Source organism: Lingula anatina, chromosome 4, assembly GCF_051362555.1.
Source record: "Lingula anatina isolate TDL-2025a chromosome 4, LinAna3.0, whole genome shotgun sequence".
NCBI classification, from domain to species: Eukaryota; Metazoa; Brachiopoda; class Lingulata; order Lingulida; family Lingulidae; genus Lingula; species Lingula anatina.
In genome coordinates this window covers 5937207-5955668 of record NC_141770.1, presented here as the reverse complement: position 1 = coordinate 5955668, position 18462 = coordinate 5937207, and the positions used below count along the sequence as shown (strand labels likewise).

At 34.2% G+C, this 18462-nt stretch overlaps 1 protein-coding gene across 1 annotated transcript in view; it reads left to right on the top strand.

Moving 5' to 3' along the window:
• LOC147762137 (uncharacterized) overlaps positions 1 to 18462 on the top strand; it is a 169606-nt gene that overhangs the window by 10995 nt on the left and 140149 nt on the right. The gene's annotated exons all lie outside the window — the stretch shown is intronic.

Sequence of the window (18462 nt, the reverse complement as noted above, 5' to 3'; positions counted from 1 at the left end):
TTATCAACGTATTATGATGGGCCCGGGAATGTTCAAGTTGGAGCATTGATACAAGATCTGTAAAAGAAAAAAAAACTAAAGAAAATGGCATGAAGAAGGTCTAGAAAAAAGGTGTCTGGCAACCCCAGCACACGCTTTACGTTTTTCTCAATATTTTTCACAAGGGCCAGGCTGTCATCCATCAAGAGAAGATCGGTGAGGATGATACAGCACTATTGGACCTGTTCTTCTGTTCAGTTTAGCCTCTTTTTTTTAATTTATTTTTTTTTATTGAACTTAGGTAATGTTAATTACAGAATACAAGAATTCTTTTTTACCTCACACTTACTTCTCTCTCTCACACACACACAGACAGACACTTATAACTACTACTGATGGCTCATCATTTTCATTAGTAAATAAGATATTGATAAGCACAGCATTTTTTCTCTAACACAGATAGCATTCGATGTCCCTAAAGGACAGATGTCCCCCATTTTTTGATTTACTGTAAATGTAATATTTTACCTGGGAAATCAATGAATTCAATTTCTCATCATTATTTCCGAGGATAATATCCGATGCAGAAATATGAATATTGGCTCCCTTTTCTTCCCTAAACCAGTTTTCGATTTGCTTCCACAAATTTTTTGCGAGATTACAATCTATGAATAGATGTTCAATTGTTTCCATCCTTGTGCTACATAAATTGCAATGAGGATTATCCGCTATTTTATATTTGAACAGTAAGTATTTTGTCCCTAGAATTCTATGAATACATCTAAAGTTAAACCATCTGAGTTTGGATTCTTTTATATCTGTCAGGAGACGATTGTAGATAAGATTCCATGTTATTGCTTTATTAAAGAACCTTTCCCATTTTATTTCATTTTTAGGGGTTTCGTACAGTTTTTTTATAAACGTATCATTTCGGAAGAAACTTAAGATGATATATATGTAGTTATGTAGATACATAGATGAGAAAATACCAAGCTGAAAATATCTTAACTCAGTCTGGAGCCACACACACCAAGACTTACATACATGTTCTCCTCCCACACAGACAACATCGATCATCACGCTCTCATTCACACTTCCTATTTCTATAGTCATAAGTAGCTGGTCTTTTCTCAGGTATTCACACACATCATCCACGGATTCACTGACAGAAGATTTCCGCACTGATGCGCTGAGAACAACTGATGCGCGGAGGAATAATATACATGAATAGAATTCCATAATTGTGTGCTCTTGTGCCAAGCATAATAATACCATTTCGGCAAACATTCAGTCTATGTGATTAGACGTAAAGCGCACCTTTTCTCTGTGTTTGTCGTGGATGTAGAAAACATTATACTAGCAATAAAGATAATACTAAATTTAATTGGAAACAAAACAGAGTTCCTTATTTACATCCTATAGGCCTAATCACAACTTTTTACATGTATGATTTCTATGTATTAATTCTACAGAGAACCTAATTAATTATTTACTTTTTTTGCACTATTCTGTACAAATCAAGAAATGAAATTTATCGTTTCAATCGATTTTACTTGCAGCAAAATTATAGAGTTAAGGTTTTAGTGGCGAATTTTTGTCCCAATATCGTCCCCGATGTCGAATTTTTTCTTGCCTTCCTTGCCGTTAATCTTGGCATAAATGCTGCCATTGAAATACCACGCACTTTCGCATTCTGGATGGTCATTCAGCAATTTAAGTAGTTCCTTATTTTCTTTTGTAACATCGTCTGCTAGCCTCAGGGCTCTGTCGGACCTTTTTAGCTCACCCCTTTTGCGCATGATACGGGATTTTATCTCTGTGTTTTTTAACTTTAAGATGATCGGCCTGGGTTCCCCTGGTTTGCCGGGAATCCTGGCCTTTCACCGCCTTTCACCTCTTCCTGTATCTTCTCTTTTAATGTTTTAGTTACTAGGGCAGAAGTTGTCTGATCGCCCGATTCAGACTCCGGGATGCCATATATTTTTACATTGTTTTTTCGGCTGTATTGTTCGTTATGGTTGGCTTTTATCATAGTCTCTTGTCTGTTACGTAAAACGCTTTAGTTAAAGCTCAAGTTAGGATTTGATATCTTTATCCACGTCAACATAACCGCTTTACGTCGTCTCCAGTATCGATTTTGTCAGCAATGAAATCCGGTAGAATAAAACCGAGAGCTCAGTCTCATGTAAAAGTAATAATAAATAAAACAATCGCCATTTTATTCTGGTAAATAATCTATTTTCGAAATAGTCTGATACATGCATCGATGTTTTATATTTATTCCGTCTCTGCGGAGCAGCAGCAGAAGGCTTTAAAGAAGTCCTTAAAGCATCATTGTGTACCCATGGGCTGATTAAACCTGTTGCAACTACCTGCAGGACAGTCTACTTGTTGTGTACAAGTAGTATTGCGGGGATTTTGTCATTAATGAGCAGATATGAAGTACAATGGTTGGTCCAGCTCGAGATTCAATTCCTCAGTATCTGTGTAAAAAAGCAATGTTTCGTAATAAAATTAATATTTTGGCGATTGATTAACATTAACATTAACATTAACCTAGCTATCTGTAATGTAAACGTATTCGCCGTAGCCCGTACGACGTTAAAAAAAATAATAAAAACGCACGACACACTTTTCTAGTGTAATCTAGGCATAAGAGTTAATTGTGAAATCATTAACATTATAACAATAACATTAACCCGTCCGTAATGTAAACGTATTCGCTGTAGCCCGTAGCCACTTACGATGCAAAATAAAATTTTAAAAAATGCATGGAAAATCGTTTACGATTCCATCGCACAGTACACTTTTCAAATGTAATCTAGGCATGAGAATTAAATGTATAATCTAATAACGGAAAAAAAAATGAAAATACACTTCTCCGGTAGATTTGAGATATCACTTTTTGGTGTTTTTGATATGATAATTCTGCTGAATCTAGAGTATTTTAATCCAAAAACAGTTACGGATGCCTTCAGTCGTGGACATAATAACGTTATTCGTTATGAAGTCGAAGCTTCAGTGTAGTATAGATAGACCGCCTCGTAATAAACCGTAAATCCTGTCGAAAGAAACCACTAAAAGCAGCACAGTCATCTTTGTTTCTTGTTATGTTAAAGTATTCTACTAGTTTTTTTTATCGAAAATTCATAATAAAGCCATGCTAACATTCTTACAGGGTTATCACAAAATACACTTAGAACAAAAAAAAAAAAAACTTATAAAATAAAAGATATCAGGGAGAGTTTCGTCAAGTCTTGTGTATAGCCAAAATATAGAAAAGGCCTGTAGATTACTTGTATTTAGATAAGTACACATACTCTTTTCATCAGCGAGTTTCCAAGACAAAGAAATTTAGGTTACAAATGTACGACAACTACAGAAATGTTCATAAAGTATGTCCATGTATGCAATATCATATTTTTAATTAAATCTTAGATGATGTAACAACTTGACTTTGTTTCAAAAAAATAAAAGAACTAAAAAAAACAAATATTGTGAGAATTCTTACTCAAAACTGTTTAAGTTGATCTACCAGTATCTTTTGACAGTATGTCTACCTGTATGTATGGAGATGATATGATATTTGGTAATTTGAGGTAAAATCTTACATAATTTGATGGCTTGAATTTGTTAAGTTTAAAGAAAGGGGAAAATGTTGTGAGAAGTCCGATTCGAGACGGTTTATGTTGATCTTTGTTGATTGTTCCTATCACCTAAGAAATTTAACCTGCTCTCTCTCTCTCTCTCTCTCTCTCTCCTGTGTGTGTGTGTGTGTGTGGGGTGGGGGGTGGGTGAGGGTGTGTGTGCACGCGCTTCTCAAAATCAATTTGCTAAGACATGATAAAAGGAATCTTAATCAATCTTACTGGGGAATTTATGATAACGAAATGTGCAAGAGAACTCAATGTTATTATCTGTTTTGTAACAAGTATTCGGTGGACTGGGCACTACAAGTACCGCTGGACATGGAGAGAGTGCCAACAAGAGCAATGAGGAGCGATTACAATTTGCGGTAAATATTTCTTTATATCATTTCGATATTCGAAGAAATATTATTCATCGAAATGGGAAAGACAAGCAGCTGTATAATTTTGAAAAAAATATCTCAGAATGCAAACTGGCCAGATGAGTAACAGCTAGTAAGCCGTTGATAACTGATCTCCGCGGAACCCCCCTCCCTTCAAATAATCCTTAATCCGCCCCTGTAACCTGTTTGCAATTTTCATTAAAAATAAAAGATATCTATATGAGTTTTGATAATTTGACCACAAATCGATCTTCACACATATATTTGGAGTCTTATTGATCACATGGCAAAGTTTTTTTTTCATTATGTAAGGTTCACATATTGACATGTTCTATTCTCTACGGTACACTGTAGTTGGTGGCAAGCACCACACAAGAGAGCGTCTGTTAAACCCCCTTTCCACTGGATGGCGTCTTTTTGCATCCTTTGTGCGACAATAAAACTGGCATCGCTGTGGTCGTGTAGAAAGGAGGCACAAGCATCGCTTTGGTTGCAGAGTGAATTCTCAGTGATCGGCGAGTTGTCATCACGTAAAATATTTTTTACTCTCAAACGAGGTCGCACTGAGGGACGCAGAAAGGACGCCGTCCAGTGTAAAGGGGGCTTTAGGGAATCGGCATATTACATTCACAGAATGGAATAATAGTCTATCTAAGGAAATGTGTATTTACTTATACCCCCTTGACACTGGACGGCGTCCTTTCTGCGTCCTTTCTGCGACCATGAAATTTGGCATTGCTGTGGTCTTAATAAGGAGGCACGAGCATTGATTTTGTATCAGAATGAATGCTCAATGATCGGCCAGTTGTCGGCACGTAAAGTATTATAATTTTTTAACTCTCAAATGGGGCCGTACTGCTGGACGCAGAAAGGACGCCATCCAATGTAAAGGGGGCTTTACACGTTAAGTGTTGTGTTGGGAAGGGGATAGATATCTTTGAGTCTTTTTAGTAAATGCAATGAAAGATATTGGTACCCCCTTCTCAAAATAAGCACAATGAACAAATGCTTCCAACTTGACTTGTTGCTATATCAAACTTGAGTTTATTTACAACAAACAGCTAGGCCTATTTTCCGCACTTAAACAGTAAGAGAAGACTAAAAAACTCATTTCGACACAATCCAAAAAGTCTAATGAAAAATGTAATTTTGACACAAGTCAAGGCGATTTTAAGTTTGAGCGTAATTTACTTGTTAATCATGAACATTATTAAGAAGCGCGTTATCAATTTTTATAATTACAAGTTATCTTAAAAATTTCCCCGTGAACCACCACGACGAGGAATCGTAGTGACCAAGAAGATTTTAAATTTTGAAATCTTTTTATTTCTGGATATTTTAACTGTTAGGGCCTATGCCCAATTTTCGCTTAAAAAAAAAAAAAAAAAAAAAAAAAAAAAAAAAAAAAAAAAAAAAAAAAAAAACAGAAAGACAATATCCCTATAAAATTCACCCTTGTCGAACACAAATAAATAGAAATGCAGTCACAAATTTAATGGAAAATTTAGACATGCATTTTTACCTATATATCATTATTTTAACCTAATATCTTAGGTGTGCGATTTTCCCCCAAATGTCGTGTCGTCTGCAGTGCATCTCGGAAACGCGTTTACTATCTATTCTTTACTGGTAGAATGATTGCGTTAGTGCAGAAACTTTCTTTCTCACCAGATAACAATTAACTGAAAACTTTGATAAGATTTTTTTTGAATCACCATTAAAATCACCAAGGTCATCAAGATCATCATCATTACAAATCTCTGATATGAACATCACTTCCGGCCAGTCTTATATTACTTCAGAAGACCTAATTTGCATATAAGAGAAAAAATGAATTTTTTTCTGATTTTGGCTTGTCTCTAATTTTTTAATTATTTTCAAAAAGTAATGTTCCCTTTTGCTCACGAATTGGGACACTTTTGATCCGCACACACTGTTTGTAAATTATGTAATTAGTAATAAATTTTATATTGCAGACGTGTATCACTCCACAGCCATAAAACTCGTTGTTAGCTGCATGGGCATAAAAGTGGGTCAATTGTCTGTATAAAATTGCCATACGATTATTGATTATTGAGTGTGGACCATTTTAGGGGGGAGACAGAAGTGGAAAATGTATCAGGATGCCAGCAAAATATTTTGGTTGCATAGGGTCACTGAAAGACAGAGTATGTGGCAAACTTTTAATGAAAAGATTAAAACTAGCCCAAATCTCCAGCTTCACCAAGTAGAACTTTATAGATACCAAGATCCCTCTCTTTTCCATCTGCCTCTCCCTAAAATTTTTCAGACCGCGTTAACTGTTCAGCTCCCGGGAAGCGCGAAGCATCCAGCGTGGTGGCAGACGCTGAGCTCTGCAGACGACACATTGCATTCACAAGAGGGGGTAAAGGTTTTCTAGGAATTTGTTGTATGTAATTACATCCGACGAATTACGTAATAAAGGAAAGAAAATTGGCTTAATTTAATTTATTTTTACTAAGTGCAGTGAAAGATACTGATATTTCTTCTCAAAATTGGCAGAATAAAAAAAACGCAAAAAGACACCACCTATCTCCCCTAATCACCTGTACATGGCATATCCTATCCGTGAACTTTTGACCTCACGCTGAGTTTTGGAAGGTGGCTTGTTTGTATGGTATCAGTAGAAAGGGGGCAGGATGAGAGGGGAGGGGGGGGATTCTAATGTGATCCATCTTGTTCAAGAAGTCTTGATATTTCTATTTTGATTATACTAGAGCTTTATTTTTGGGTTCATGCACAGTATTAAACAAAGCTAGATTATTCCAACGAAGTATGTGGTTTTATACATGTTATATTTTATACAATAAAACATTTGATTTTAAATGATAGACCTGAACTGAGGGCGTTGGCAACGGGCAAGAGCAGTTTGTAAAAGATTTTAAATCCTTTAATCAATTTGAAAATGACAACAAAAGAATTGTATCAGAAAAAGAACTTGTTGCCGCTATTTACAATATTTTTATGATAATACATGTAACATGGCTATAGCAATAGTACAAGTAAGGTAAGATAAAGTAAAAATTTAGTAAGAATTTATTCAGACAAGAAAAATATTAAAATATAAATATAGGCTATTGTTATCCTTTGAGAGATAATACTAAAATAAAACACTGGACAATAAAAATTATGAACTAGGCCTAAAAGTGGAATTAAAATACTGCAGAGAGTCAAGAACTACTTTAAAAAGAGAACTTGCTGGATGGGTGGGATCCCCATATTTCGTTTTGTTGTTTTCTCCATTCTTTCTGTCAAGATATCATCCAGTTGAAGATCTCTCCCAATTATTTAACTATCAGTGTTAATAACATAGATAAGTTTTTTTCCCCGTTTCTCCCCTGTAACCGATGTAACCACCAGATGCTTCTACAGAGGCAATGATAGTTCTGCACTGACGACCCTAAAAAATAAAAGATGAAAATACTCTCAATATTGCACATATACATTATCTGTAAAAGTTGCAAGTGATCTAGAAAACCGTTTTTGTCTAAAGCAAGTTTGCTTTTCAAGTGAATTCCTAGGAGTTTGAACTATATATCTATTGTATTTAAACATGAACATACTGGAATATAAAACCAAAAGTGAAGTTGTCAGTAATTGAGCCGTATGGTAGGGTACATGTGTGTTAGTATGAGTGTTTATGTATGTATTTGAATATAGTTAAAAGTTTGTACCATGTATAGTTTATTTCTTAAGTTTAATAAATGAAATAAAAAAGAATTTGATAAAAAATTTGAGATAAACTTCAAACTTTAAAACTTAAATCAAATGTTGTTTTATTGGAAAAAGGTAATTACTATAGTGCTTCATTTATTGTAAAAAAAAGTCTTACTAAGCCTTATACCTGGTAATTCGTAATTTTCATGATTTTCAACTAGCATTGTTGGTGAGATATGCATAAAGTTTTGTTTACTGTGATTTGTAAATTAATGGTTTTATTTCCTGTGAACTGTGAACACCCCTCCCCAATGGTACCCTCAATTAAGAAAAGAAAAACAAAACTCATTTGATAAAAAATATTAATATTTTATTGTAAAATTTAGAGAATGACATTTTGCAGTTTTTTAACTGTCTTCTACTGAGGCAATGATAGTTCTGCACTGACGACCCTAAAAAATAAAAGATGAAAATATTAAAATATAATTCAGTTAAAATGTGTATTCAGTTAGGTGTAAATAGATGTTGTCAGTAACTCTACAACCACCAGCTCCTGGCTGCTGTGATATAATTAATTTATTTCTTTAATGTACAGTTTTACAGCTGTTTGACAGTTCTCTTCTAAAAAACTGAAAGCTTACTAAGTTATGATACCACCAAAACAAAGACACAAACAAAAAGAACTTCTCTATAAATGTATAATAAATCTATTCTTTTAAAAATACTGTTGACTTTTCTTCAATTCTTAATGTCTGAAGTGCTTAGAATTATTTAATTAATTAATAATAATAATAATAATAACCATTTATGTTTGTGCCCTCCGTCTGAAGCAAGACGTGAACAGATTCAATACCCTCCTCCACCTAGATTGGCGGCGATTCTTTGGAGCTGAAATGTATAATACTTACTAAGAGGCAAAAGTATAAAATGTTCAATAAGTCAGTGCGACATCATATTTCATGTATGAAGCTTCAATGAAACACTTTTACCAGTATTTGGAATAAACAATTCTGCCAATATTATTTTTAACTTGCCAAAAGCACAAACTGTGTTGGCACAACATAAGGAGTGTGTGTGTGTGTGTGTGTGTGTGTGTGTGTGTGTGTGTACATGCACAATCACATTCCATCAGTATAATAAATATTGACCCTACTATTTTGTTGACCCTACTGTCTTACCTCTCTCCTTCACGTCTGCTTTCACAGTTGTTGTGTCATTGATATTGACTGAAGAAAGACAGGAAAACAAATTAAACATTTCATACCTGTGCACAACAAGAATTCAATACATTATTTAACATAGTCGAAGACCCATTCAAAAATTTAGATCACTGAACAGTGAATTTGAACTCAGTGTTTGTGCATCAGAGTCTCCCACTAGAGACCATCTGTGTGTGTGTTTACGTTTTTAAATGTGGTAAATGACTTCCCGTAAGTTGTCCTAAGCTTATTGTCTTACCTTTTTCTTTGATGCCTTCAGCATCTGACACAGTCTTTGTGTCTTTGATATTGGCTAAAGAAAAAATGATATCTAATAAAAACTTAACATTCCATATCTGCGCATGTTCAAACAGGACTCAGTATTACAATTTATGGAAGACACATTCAAATATTTAAATGACTTAAAAATAAATTATCTTCTTAAGTATGCTAAAGACTTTGCTTGAGCAACATGCTTGTGGTGTGTATGTGCGTGCGTGTATGTGTGTTTGTTAGTGTATGTGTGTGTGTGCACGCATGTTTCATAAGTATATTAAAAGTCATAACTATTTTACTGAGATTCCTGTCTTACCTATCTCCTCCATACTTAGTGGGTTTACAGGTGTTACATTGTTCTTGTCTTTCAGTTTGGTATCAACTGAAAGAACAGAATTAAATTGAATTTTCAGATCAACATTATGTGTGTTCAATCTTTACACAACAAAAACATTAATTTTCAGAAGATAAAGTATCTTCTTAAATATGTCAAAGGCCAGACTTTGCTTGTGCATGCAAGTACAGTGCCTTTGATTGTGTGTGTGTGTGTGTGTGTGCAGGGGCGGATCCAGAGAAATTTTCTGACAGTCTTCCAAATTATCTTTGTTGATTCATCCTCCATTTATGACCGTCTTCCGACAGAAAAATTAGACACCCGTCAATGTTAACTTAAAAATCTGACCGTCTTCCAGAAGACCCAGAAGACGGCCTAAATCCGCCCCTGGTGTGTGTGTGTGTACATGCACAATCACATGTCATCAGTGTCATAAATTGATACCTGTTCTATTGACCTATTCTATTCTATCTTACCTCTCTACTTCACGAGCTCTGTCACAGTAGTTGTTGTGTCTTTGACATCAACTGAAGGAAAAAATGGAACACAAATGGGACCCCCATATCAGTGAACCTTGACAGGTTCACACCTTTCTGGGGGTCCCATCCCCCAAGGGCAGTTCTCCTGCCCACCACTTTGGCTTTTAAATAGTTGTTGGTTAAGAAAACTCTTACAGTGGCCTTGCCTGTTCAAAGTAAAAAGTAAAATAGAAAGAAATACTATCAATATATCGTTTTTGATATTTACATTACAGACATTCAAACTGACCACTTCATTAATGTAAATAAAGAATAGGATATCTTACTTTCTTATTATGAACAAATTTAATCTTTTTTTAATTTATATAACAACAAAAAATTGCAAGAGTAGTTTTAGGCCCGTTGTATTATAAAACACATACAGTCTGATTATACAAACACGCACACAACTTACGAGCACACTGTTCTTCTTATTTCATTTTCCATATCAGCTATCATCTGCAATATGTACAATAAATTAAAGAAACCATGTTAACGGGATACATAGAATTCTGTATCTTTATTTGGTAGTTTGTGATGTAAACTATATATAGTATATATACATTTGTACCATTACCAGAATGATCAGCAAATCGTCATGTGACAAGAAATTTTAAAGAATTTCATTTAGAATATTAATTAATCACATAAAAATGAACGACGGATAAAAAGGCGCTGTGTGGGCTTACATTGAACTTGCTACAGAATTTCAGTTTTGAATAAAAAATAAAACTTACCATGCAGCGGCTGTGTAGACATTGTCTCTTTGCTGTTTACTAAAACAATAAACAGGAATAATTATTGTATAAAAGAATTTCATTGGACGGTTCCTGTATTGTTTCCTTAACTTTAAGCCAATCAGATTGACGCTTCGTTGAAGCTCTCGACCTTGAGTCTTTCTAATAAATAGAAATCACAATATATCGTAATATATATATCACAGTGCCTGGACCCTGGTCATATCTATTGCGGTTCCTCGCACGAGTTTTTTAGAAAGCAGGCGGTGAACCTGTTGCTGATACTGGCCGCAGTCCTTTACAAATCCTAAGTCTCACCTCTTGCATAGCGCCATCTATACTAAACAATTTTTATATGGCGTAGACTAGGCAAAGGATGACGCTGAAAAGTCGGAATTTTCATCAAACGTTCTGCACACTGAGTTTCACCATACATCAGGACACTTTTCTTAGTTGGTTTTGTTTTAGATTCTATTGACAAACTTAATCGGTGAATTCAGGATGAGACATCTAAAGTGACGGACACATATGTTATCGACTGTGTCAGTTGTTCACTGTTCACATCACGATGCAATGTGCTGGTGAAGATTTTACAAAATGCTTCAGAATGTTGACGCTGTAGATTAAAAGCGCCCTTGGAGATCTAGCAAGACTGCACGCAGTCATCTACTTCAGTTTTGCCATTCCCTTTTCATCTGCAATTACCCAATGCCTTATGAAGGTGAGGCAATAAAATGAAGAACTGACGTTATTCCTTCTTATATAATTTTTAAGTGGGCCTTTTTCTTGTTTCTTTTGAGTCATCTGTCGAAATGGTAATATATGAACTGAACTATGAGTAACACAAACCCCCCATGGAGTGTCCACTTACGTGAACTAGCACTACCATCCTGAGTTTCAGAAAGCACTGTAAACCCACCTCTTAATTTTCAGTACTGGTACAGTGTATGCTTCTGCCTTGACTTACAACAATACTTTATTTGGAAAGTTTATTTTTTAATATATTTCTTTGCAGTTTATTTGATGTAATAAACCTATTAAAATTTTTATTATGTACTCTAATATTTTTGATCTTGAGGAAAAGCCTGATTGTTGATTTTTTTAGTCTTTTCCAGTCCATCATCTGACTCCACACTACACTGTACTTGGAGGCACAGGACTATACTGCCACAATGGAACACAATGACTTCAGACTACTACACTGTACTAGGAGGCACAGGACTATACTGCCACAATGGAACACAATGACTCCAGACTACTACACTGTACTAGGAGGCACAGGACTATACTGCCACAATGGAACACAATGACTTCAGACTACTACACTGTACTAGAAGGCACAGGACTATACTGCCACAATGGAACACAATGACTCCAGACTACTACACTGTTCTAGTAGACACAGGACTATACTGCCACAATGGAACACAATGACTCCAGACTACTAAACTGTTCTAGGAGGCACAGGACTATACTGCCACAATGGAACACAATGACTCCAGACTACTACACTGTTCTAGGAGGCACAGGACTATACTGCCACAATGGAACACAATGACTCCAGACTACTAAACTGTTCTAGGAGGCACAGGACTATACTGCCACAATGGAACACAATGACTCCAGATTACTACACTGTGCTAGGAGGCATAGGACTATACTAAAATAAAAATAATAAAACACAATGACCGCAGGCTTATTTGCAAGATGGTCAGATAACAACATGAGTTTCATAAATCTTCATTAGTAGATCTCATTGCCTTCTGGATCTTTACATATTTCACTTTATTTCAGTGAATTTTTGAATCTGTAATGCTGCTTAATCACAGCCTTTCAGCAAGTTTTTCATCTTGTTCAATGAAATCTCTGATATTTAGGTGGATTTGTGCTGCTAGTGATGTAAGAATTTTAATGTAAATTACCCAGGTATTTTAATGCTTTGTCAAAGAAAGTGAAGGAACAGTTTTAAGACACTTGAAAATAAAGTAGATTGTTTTAAAGATGTATTTTTTATTGTCTTCCTGTGGATCACACATGTCAGCCATATATGTTTGTATGTGGTAATATTGTTGCTGTATCAACTTAACTTGGAGATGTTACCACAGCAGTGACTGTAGCAATGACAGCAACGAGGAAGGGTGTAGTAAGTATTGCTTAGAATGAAGATGGATATCAAAGAAATGGGTTGTCAGGTAGTGGGTAACGACCTTACTGAAGCTGTGGAGATTGCTTGTTAATTTAGTAAACTCTGGAATTTGTAGACAAGTAATGGGTGCATTTGACCAGAAAATACCAACTTCTTTGTTTGAAAACATGATATAAAATTATGTTCCAGCTTTAAAGTACAGATATTGGTCCATTTGTAAAACTGTTTCAAGGCTGATTCATATACTTCTATTGAAAAAGATGTATGTAGTCACCTGTTATCAATTCCAGCATTCCCAACTTGTCCACATAGGGTGCCATTCACTCTCAGCAGGTTGGCTGTCATGGATCACATTTGGCATTGATAGCAAGAAGAAGTCTTGTATGGGTATATATTGTTTTCCAGATGACAGTTATAGGTAATTTGCAACCTCCTACACAAACAAACTCAAATCATTACATTTGCTGTTTTCTTTGAGAGTAAATGATACATTGCAATATTGAAATATTTCTTTTCAAATTGGTTAATTCTCTCTTTTCTGATTATCAATTTCCAATAAACTTGACACTTAAAAAAAGACACAGACAACTGATCAGCTTACTACAGATTTCCATTGTTGTTAAGCATCATTTGTACAGATTTCAGAAACATTGGACAATATTTTTCAAAATTATTAACGTTTAACTGTTTTGAGTCATGGGATTTGTCAGTGTTTTCAGTGTAATTTCCAGTTTCCTCAAATATATCATCTGAAGAAAATACTTTTCATTAGACACAGTCATTTGATCGGCTTATCACAGATTTTTATTGTTGTTAAGCATCAGTTGTACAAATTTCAGAAACATTGGACTAGATTTGACAAAATTATTAACGTTTAACTATTTTAAGTTATTGGATTTGCCAGTCTTTTCAATGTAATTTTTTAGATTTTTCAGTTATATTGTTCTTTTTCCAGAGTACCCTTACCATGAAGAAGCAGGCACTGAAAGACAGCACCAAGAGCAGCACTATGTCTTCTCCATGTGTACAATACATGACAAGTGGCAAGATTCCGGACAATTTTCAGAAACACTGGACAAGTTTTGTCAAAAGGATTAACATTTAACTATTTTAAGGCATGAAATTTGCCAGCGTTTTCAGTGTAATTTTCAGTTGTCTCAAATATGTTGTCCCAAAAAACACTTTTCATTAGATAAAGTCAACAGATCATCTTATCACAGATTTTTATTGTTGTTAAGCATCATTTGTACAAATTTCAGAAATACTGGACACGATTTGTCAAAATTATTAACATTTAACTATTTAAAGTCCTGGAATTTGCCAGTCTTTTCAATGTAAATTTCAGTTTTCCCAAATATATTGTTCCCAAAAGACACTTTTCATTAGACACAGTCTAACTGATCAGCTTATCACATATTTTTATTGTTGTTAAGCATCATTTATTCAAATTTCAGAAATACTGGACAAGATTTGACAAAGTTATTAACGTTTAACTATTTTAAAGTCCTGTGTTTTGCCAGTCTTCTCAATGTAAATTTCAGTTGTCCCAAATTTGTTGTCCCAAAAATCACTTTTCATTAGATACAGTCAACTGATCATCTTATCACAGATTTCTATTGTTGTTAAGCATCATTTGTACAAATTTCAGAAATATTGGACTAGATTTGACAAAATTATTATCGATTAACTATTTTAAGTCATTGCATTTGCCAGTCTTTTCAATATAATTTCATTTTTTTCAGTTATATTGTTCTTTTTCCAGAGTACCCTTACCATGAAAAAGCTGGCAGTGAAAGACAGCATCAAGAGCAGCACTATGTCTTATCCATGTGTACAATACATGATATGTGGCAAGATTTAGGACATTGTCAAATACTGTGATAACAACAACCCATTCCAGAAACCCATTGTAAGGAGTAATCTGCATCTGGCATTGATAGTAAGGAGAAGTCTTGTTTGGGTATATATTGTTTTCCAGATAATAGTTATAGGTAATTTGCAACCTCCTACACAAACAACCTCAAATCATCACATTTGCTATTTTATTTTATAATCACATTGCAAAATTATTAACATTTAACTATTTTAAGCCATGGAATTTGCCAGATTTTTCAGTGTAATTTTCAGTTTTTTCAAGGATATTGTCGAAAGAAGATACTTTTCATTAAACACAGTCATTTGATCAGCTTGTAACAGGTTTTTATTGTTGTTAAGCATCATTTGTACAAATTTCAGAAACACTGGAATAGATTTGACAAAATTATTAACGTTTTACTATTTGAAGTCCTTGGATTTGCCAGTCTTTTCAATGTAAATTTCAGTTTTCCCAAATATATTGTCACAAAAAGACACTTTTCATTTGACACAGTCAACTGATCAGCTTATCACAGATTTTTATTATGTACAGACACAGATGTGTCTGTACATATAGCTGTCACCTGCGTCTGTCGTCGCCGTCGCCGTCGCCGTGCACTCAGTGATAACACGATAAGTGGAATTTTGTATTTCTTTTTGTATTCAAATTTACAGAACTGATGAATATTCATAATACGCAGGTCAAGTTCGAAAATCAGCATGATCAGGTCACTTTTAGGGAATTTATGCTGTTTTTTCACTTTTTCAATATATGCAGCACTGATAACATGATAAGTGGAAAAATGTTTTTTCTTTTGGTTTGAAACTTACAGAACTGATGAATATTCATAATACGCAGGTCATGTGTGAAAATCAACATGATCCGGCCATTTTTTGGGAAGTTATGCTGTTTTTTCACTTTTTTCAACATATATGCAACATTGTTAACACAATATAAGAAAAACAGATGGGCCAATCGTCATGAAACTCACAGGAGTGGTCAATCTTACTAAAACGCAGGTTGAGTTAGAAAATCGGCATAATCTGGCTATTATTTTAGAAGTTATACTGTTTTTTCAAATTTTCTCAGATTTAATTCTTAGGCATGTTAACAGTCTCATTATTGAACTAATAAGATACATAAAAGTGTTTGTTTGATATTTCCTGCATCTTTACAACATTGTTAGTTGATTATGTAAAAATGATGGTAAACTTAATATCATGTATTGTGTAATAAAGTGTCAAAAATGGAAATAAACTCATATCATTGCAGTTTGTCAGATTCAATCATCCACTATGTTCAGAATCTCAGAATGGAGGAAATTGGACATTTAACACTGTTCTATTGATACTTTTCCCATCTAATCAATTTTCTTAGTTGGTCATATAAAAATGGCAGTAAAATGTTTATTTTGTTTTATGTTGAAAAAGTGTTAAAAATGGAAATAAACCCATTTCAGAACAGTACTGTCTTGTTTACATTTTGGCATTTTCAAGATGTGACTTTGAAGTTTCATGGGCCTGCAGACCTTTGCTAGTCACATTTTCTGAATATCTGTGATACAAATATTTTATAATTAAAAATTGATGGTCATTATGCTGTTAAACATTATGTAATAATGCATCAAAATTTGAAGAAACCCCTATTTTGAGCACTGCTCCCATGATGACCATTTAAAGAAAATCATGTCACTTATTGTTCTCAAACTTACAGGAAAGAAACATGGGACTAAAATACAGCTTCAGTAGGCAATGCAGTCTGTTTTTTGCAGTCAAACAGTTTTTTGTGAAAATTTAATTTTTCACATGTTGGCATTTTCAAGGTGTGACTTAAAAGTTCCATGATCCTGAAGACCTTTGCTTGTCACATTTTCTGAATGTTCATGTTACTTATATTTTATTAATAACATTTGATGGTCATTATGCTGTTAAAGATTATGTAATGTTGCATCAAAATTTGAAGAAACCCCTATTTTGGGCACTGCTTCTATGATGACCATTTAAGGGAAATCATGTCACTTACTGTTCTCAAACTTACAGGAAAGAAACATGGGTCTAACATACAGCTTCAGTAGGCAACGCAGTCTGTTTGGTAAATTTTTCTGGCAATTTAACAGTTTTTTGTGAAAAGTTAATTTTTTCACTTATTGGCATTTTCAAGGTGCGACTTAAAACCTCCACGGGCTTGAAGACCCTTGCTAGTCATATTTTCTGAAAATCCATGGCACGTATATTTTATTATTAAAAACTGATGTATTATGCCATTAAGCATTATGTAATGTTGCATCAAAATAGAAGAAAACACAGTTTTTGGTGCTGCTGCCATGATGACCATTATGGGAAAACCATGTTACTTATGATTTTCAAACTTTCAAAAAAGAAACACAGGACTAAAATGCAGCCCGAGTTGGAAAAGCAGTTTAATTGGCTTCTTTTTCTGGAAGTTATACATTTTAGTGAAATATTCATTATCTTTTTTGGCATATTCATTGTGGGACTCAGAGCTCCCATGGACATGAAGCCGAATGGTAATCAAACTTTCTACATGTCCATGCTATTTATAGTCAATAATCAAAAATTGGTGAAAATTATTCTATAACTTATTATGTAATGTGACATCAAAATTGACAATAATCTTTTTGCACTGCTACTGCAAACATTATGAAAAGAAAACTGTGCTACTTATTATTATATTTAACTCATAAGTATGATTTTTAGGATTGGCATGCAGTTCAAATTAGAAAGCCAGGTCAATTGGGTTATCATTTATTAATGAATTTATGCAATTTTGTGTGAAATTTTCATTTTTCTCATTCTGGCACTTTCTAAGTATAAACTTGAACTCTGATGGGCCTGAAGCCTTATGATTTTACTTTTGTCGGTGTTACCTGTGCAAAATTAAAATTTGATGTTGACTGTGCAGTTAAACATAATGTATTATTGCATCAGAATTGGTAGTCTCCTATTTTGTGCATTATTGTTTTGTGCTTTTCTTAAGTTGTGACTTATGGGCCTATATATATATCAAATATGGGCCTATATATATCAAACTCAAAGATTAAAAGTTTGAATAGCAGCTTCATTGGAATTATATTTACCTCTGCCAAGGAGGTTATATTTTCACCCTTGTTTGTCTGTCATCAACATAACTCAAAAAGTTATGGACCGATTTTGATGAAATTTTCAGGAACTGTCAGAAGTGGGCCAAAGAGGACAATAATCAATAATAATCAACAATTGCTGCCTTGGCAGAGGTCTGCACTCTCGGAGCGCTTTTCTAGTTTTGTTATGTTTTCCTTTATAATTTTTTCTCAAACACTTGCATTTGTGACTTTTAACTCTCATCGGCCTGAGGCTCTGACATTTCTGTATTTCCACATAAGTAGTTGGATTGTTTTTTTTATGTCTTTAAACATTATGTTACTTATGTAATATTAATTTATGCACTGTCATCATTTTTCAAATATTGAGACTTTCATCATGTGAATTTGAACTCTCATGGTCCTGAAACTGTAATCTTATTGAAGGGGTGGATTGAGACCATCTTCTGGGTCTTCCGGAGGACAGTCAGGTTATTAAGTTTATATTGACTGGTATTTATTTTTTTCCTGTTGGAAGTCCATCAAAATGGAGGATGGATCAAAATAGATACTTTGGAATACTGTCAGAAAATATCTCTGGGTCTGCTCATGTTATTGACCATTTAAACTG